Here is a 6,612-nt window from a genome sequence, read left to right as displayed (position 1 = left end):
ATAGATAGACAGATGGATGGATGGATTGAAGACAGACAGTAATAATATTATTAATATTATTTATTATTATAACTATTAATATTATTGCTATTATTATTTTATTATTATTTGCAGTATTAGAACTGGAAGTAGCATTTTTACTATATAAAACACCAAGAGTGTGTGTAAACAGCGGCCGCCCATGGTGCCTTAGAGTCTTGCCTGCTGGCCTGGACACATACAAAGCACTGGCGGCGAGTCCATGGCATTAGTGAGAATAGACGCTGGCGCGACGCAACGGGACACAGACAGATGGTATTCAGCAAGACTGACACCCCTGCAGATTACCTCTCACAGTGACGCGGGCTCTTCCCCGCCCATTGGCTGCTCTGAGTGACGCTACCCTTGATTTTTGTCTTATGGAAGTAGAAAATTTGTTTGGAATGGCCAGTGACCTTTTGTATATAGCGAGAGCGTAGCGTCTGCGGAAGTAGAAAATGATAATATTTTGAAAACAAGGATATTAGTATATTAGGGAAGACCTTGTATGCTCGGAGCTCCTAAACGTTACAAATGAGGTGGTAGAGGTACTGGGATTAAAAATAGAGAAAATAAATTTAGTGATTATTCTAATATACAAATCGCCAGATGCAACGGCTGAGGAATTCACAGAACAGATAAGCAAAATAGAGAATAACCTTGATAATTTGGAGAACCCGATACCTGATATTATCTTCCTAGGTGACTTCAACTTGCCTACTCTCAGGTGGAAAATAGCAAACAATAATATTATACCAGGAAATCTATCAGGACCTAACCAGCCACAGATTAGAGAACTACTTAGATTCTGTGACAAATTTTCACTCAATCAGCAGATATCGGAGCCAACGAGAAATGAAAATATTCTAGATCTGGTCTTTACGAACAATGAAGACATTATCAGAGACATTACGATATCAGATACCACATACTCAGATCACAAGCTCATTGAAGTGCAAACGATCATCAATACTCAGAATAGACCTAAAACGTTGATAAAGCGAGAGGGGCTATTCAGTAAATTCAATTTTAATAATAAAAGGATAGACTGGGAGATAATAAACAGGGAACTTACAAACATTCCATGGGGAACTGTTCTAAGTAATACAAGTCCTACAGAAGGAATAGAAAAACTGACTTCAGAAGCGTATCAAGTCTGTCTGAAACATGTTCCTTTGAGGAAAGCCAGAAAGAGATCTAACGTAGAAAGAGAACGCAGACGACACTATAAACGCAGGAAAAAAATAACGGAACTGCTTATGCAGACACGAATTTCCCGTCAAAGAAGAAATAATTTAAATAGGGAGATTGAAGAAATCGAGCGGATATTGAAACACTCATAAGAAACTGAAGAAAGGCAGTTAGAACAGAAAGCAATTCAGGAAATAAAGAAAAATCCAAAATATTTCTTCTCATATGCCAAATCAAAAGCAAAAACCACTGCCAGTATTGGACCTATTCGTACAAGTGTAGGTTCATACACGGAGGATGACAAAGAAATTAGTGAAATCCTAAAAAAGCAGTATGAGAACATGTTTAGCACTCCAATAAACAACATGAAGGTGGAAGATCAAGACAATTTCTTTATGCGGGATATTCAAACCCCTGTAAATATAACTGATATAAACACGAGCACACTAAATTTTAAAAGAGAAATTGAAAACATGCCCATGCACTCGGCCCCAGGTCCAGACTCATGGAATTCAATATTTATAAAGAAATGCAAAGTGCCGGTAGCACAGGCACTCAGTATAGTGTGGAGGAAGAGCTTGGACATGGAGGAGATACCAGATGCACTTAAAGTAGCAGACATAGCCCCTCTACACAAGGGAGGGAGCAAAGCATTGGCAAAGAATTATAGACCAGTTGCACTAACATCGCACATCATAAAAGTATTTGAGAGAGTGATTAGGAGTCAGGTCACCAATTTCATGGAGACCAATGACCTTCACAACCCAGGCCAACATGGATTTCGAGCGGGAAGATCGTGCCTCTCACAGCTACTTGAGCACTACGACAAAGTCACTGAGGCATTAGAAGAAAAACAGAATGCTGATGTGATATACACGGACTTCGCAAAGGCTTTCGATAAATGTGACCATGGCGTGATAGCACACAAAATGAAGTCAATGGGAATAACCGGTAAAGTAGGACGCTGGATACTCAGTTTTCTATCAAACAGGACTCAACGAGTAACGGTCAACCATATAAAATCTAGTCCAAGTGCAGTTAAAAGCTCTGTACCTCAGGGTACAGTCCTTGCACCGCTGCTTTTCCTTATTCTCATATCAGATATAGACAAAAATACAAGTCACAGCTTCGTATCATCCTTTGCAGATGACACAAAAATCAGTATGAAAATTACCTCTGCTGAAGACATTGAAAAACTTCACGCTGATATTAATAAAGTTTTCGACTGGGCATCAGAAAATAACATGATGTTTAACAGTGATAAATTCCAGGTACTCAGGTACGGTAAAAATGAGGACCTTAAACATAATACAAAGTACAAAACACAATCAAATGTACCCATAGTAGGAAAACAGCATGTAAAGGATTTGGGAATAATAATGTCTGACGACCTAACGTTTAAGGAGCATAACCAAGCAAATATTGCGACAGCCAGAAAAATGATAGGATGGATTACGAGAACTTTCAAATCCAGGGATCCCATCACAATGGTTGTACTCTTCACGGCACTTGTGTTGTCCCGTCTTGAGTACTGCTCAGTACTCACTTCCCCCTTCAGAGTAGGAGAGATTGCTGAAATAGAGGGAATACAGAGAACATATACGGCACGCATAGATGCAATAAAGCACCTAAATTATTGGGATCGTCTCAAAGCCCTCCAAATGTACTCACTAGAAAGAAGACGAGAGAGATATCAAATAATATACACCTGGAAGATACTGGAGGGCCAAGTACCAAATCTACACAGTAAAATAACAACGTACTGGAGTGAACGATATGGAAGAAAATGTAGAATAGAACCAGTGAGGAGCAGAGGTGCCATAGGCACAATCAGAGCCTAATATATATATATATATATATATATATATATATATATATATATATATATATATATATATATATATATATATATATATATATGTGTGTGTGTGTATATCACGAAAATAAACACGTGATTAAGAATGTGACAATGTCAGACCAAGGAGGAAAATGAAACAGGAATTTCCTTAAGTACTTTCGTATATTAAATACGATATACGAAATGGACCTTCTGAAGATGTATTTAATAGACGAAAGTACACGTGATTAAGAATGTGACAATGTCAGACCACGGAGGAAAAATGAAACAGGAATTTCCTTAAGTACTTTCGTATATTAAATACGATATACGAAATGGACCTTCTGAAGATGTATTTAATAGACGAAAGTACTTAAGGAAATTCCTGTTTCATTTTTCCTCCGTGGTCTGACATTGTCTATATATATATATATATATATATATATATATATATATATATATATATATATATATATATATATATATATATATATATATATATATATATATATATATATATATATATATATATGTCGTACCTAGTAGCCAGAACGCACTTCTCAGCCTACTATGCAAGGGCCGATTTGCCTAATAAGCCAAGTTTTCATGAATTAATATATTTTCTATAATTTTTTTCCTATGAAATGATAAAGCTACCCATTTCATTATGTATGAGGTAAATTTTTATTTATTCGAGTTAAAATTAATGTAGATATATGACCGAACCTAACCAACCCTACCTAACCTAACCTAACCTATCTTTATAGGTTAGGTTAGGTTAGGTAGTGGAAAAAGTTAGGTTAGGTTAGGTAAGGTAGGTTAGTCAAAAAACAATTAATTCATGAAAACTTGGCTTACTAGGCAAATCGGGCCTTGCATAGTAGGCTGACAAGTGCGTTCTGGCTACTAGGTACGACACATATATATATATATATATATATATATATATATATATATATATATATGTCGTACCTAATAGCCAGAACGCACTTCTCAGCCAACTATTCAAGGCCCGATTTGCCTAATAAGCCAAGTTTTCATGAATTAATGTTTTTTCGTCTACCTAACCTACCTAACCTAACCTAACCTAGCTTTTTTGGGCTACCTAACCTAACCTTACCTATAAATATAGGTTAGGTTAGGTTAGGTAGGGTTGGTTAGGTTCGGTCATATATCTACGTTAATTTTAACTCCAATAAAAAAAAATTGACCTCATACATAGAGAAAAGGGTTGCTTTATCATTTCATAAGAAAAAAAATATAGTAAATATATTAATTCAGGAAAACTTGGCTTATTAGGCAAATCGGGCCTTGAATAGTAGGCTGAGAAGTGAGTTCTGGCTACTAGGTACGACATATATATATATATATATATATATATATATATATATATATATATATATATATATATATATATATATATATATATATATATATATATATATATATATATATATATATATATATATATATACATGCAACATCGATCACAAAAATACTGATCCAAGTATGCGGGGAAACCCACAAGTGAAAAATAGAGGATGCAAATCGCGTTTTCAGTTCAATTCCCCTTCATTAGAGCAAAAACGAATGAAGACGAAAACGTGGTAGGCAGACCAAGTATTCGCCAGAGCAAGTCACCTGACCATCAAGATAGAGGATGAAACCTACGGATAAAAGGGGACGAAAAATGCGAAAGGAAGGGCCAAATAAGGATAACTCTATAAAACAAACACACTGGATAATATATGTAAGTGCCACCGGGTGAAATAGACAGATACAAAAATAAATAAATAATCACATGTTAAATGGATGCTATATTGTATTGACATGCTATATTAAAGCTTATGTGGGGAACTAATATGTACATGCCAAAGCTTACATTAAGTTACTCTGTTTGATAAGAGCTGACTCAATCACACTTCATTCAACGAAACCCTTACTTCTACCAATACCTTTCGCCCCTCTGAAGTCGAAAGAATGATCACATAACCTGGAGTGTAAATACAATGCACTGGAGTGCTGGGCTGCACGAATAGCATATGAATGTTGTTTTAAACGTGAGGAATGAGATTTACTAGTCTGGCCGATATAAACACATGCACACTCATTGCAAGGGATAAAGTACATACAACCTGCTACAGACAAGGGCGAGTTCTGTTCTGGCCCAGTGTCTAGCAAAGAGAGCCTTGTAATCTAATGAACCGTAAATTCTGCTGACTTTTCTGGTAAACCGGATGGAATCAAACTGCACCCATGATGAGTTGGCAGACAATTGTTATGTAATCTTTTATATCCAACTTGGTCGCCACATGTATCACATTCTCTTTCTGTCAAGTCAAATACAAATCAATCAAACAACAGGGAATTTTATCAACGACATAACTATTTTCCAATAGGATCCGAGACTCTAGGTCCATGGGGAGAGAGTGAAAGGAGGTTTTGCAAGGATCTCGGTTATAGGCTCATCGATACAACAAGAGATCTTAGAGCAGTGTGCTTTCATTTTTTGCACCTCAATGTGGCGATCTAGAGAGACCGTTGAATCCAGTTTTCTGGAGGATTAATTCCAACCCGTTCTCGCAAATTCGTAAAGTCAATATTGACTTATTAACTACGTGCATAGGTGATATACTAAACATAATAGATACCCTTAAAAAGATTCATAGAAAACACCGACCTTACCTAACCTTCTTAGTATCTTAAGATAAGCATCTTATTGCTTCGTAATTACAATTATTACTTAACCTATACCTATTATAGGTTAGGTAATAATTGTAATTACGAAGCAATAAGATGCTTATCTTAACATACTAAGTAGGTTAGGTAAGGTCGGTGTTTTCTATGAAACTTTTTAAGGGTATCTATTATGTTAAGTATGTCACCTATGCACATATTTAATAAGTCAATAATGACTTATTAAATTTGCGAGAACGGGTTGATTAATTCAGACCCACACCATGCGGTTCCCACATGGTGTGGTTCCCAATGCAGGGGCATGGAGTGGAGGTTTCCACACCATGCCCCTGCATTGGGGCATGGTGTAAAACCCCTGATTAGGCTTCAGTGGAAGCTTAAAGACGATTCAATTGAATTCCAGGTTGCAATGCTTTTAACCATGTCATTGTGTAGTGGTCAGACTATTTGAATCTTAACCTTGTAGTACCCAGTGCGTGGGTTCAAATCCTTCTCAAGGCTGCTACTAATTTTCTCATTAACACATCACAATGCGATTTCTTTGTGCTTTATTATTATTATTATTATTATTATTAATATTATTGTTAGTATTATTATTATTATTATTATTATTATTGTTGTTATTATTATTATTATTATAATTATTATTATTATTATTATTTATATTATTATTATTATTTTAAAGTTATTTCAGTTTATTTTGAAGTTTATTTGCTAGAACTTAGCATTTCCTGTGCAGTTATCACCAATTTGGGAAATGGTAAAGTAACAAAATGAGCACTGATCTCCATCATGGCTAAACCACACATCAGAAAATGGATAAAGAAAACGACGTTTCGGTTCAGTTGTGGACCTAAACGTCGTTTCTT

This window comes from Procambarus clarkii, chromosome 30 (genome assembly GCF_040958095.1).
Source record: "Procambarus clarkii isolate CNS0578487 chromosome 30, FALCON_Pclarkii_2.0, whole genome shotgun sequence".
Classification (NCBI taxonomy): Eukaryota; Metazoa; Arthropoda; class Malacostraca; order Decapoda; family Cambaridae; genus Procambarus; species Procambarus clarkii.
Note: the sequence above shows the minus strand (reverse complement) of the source record.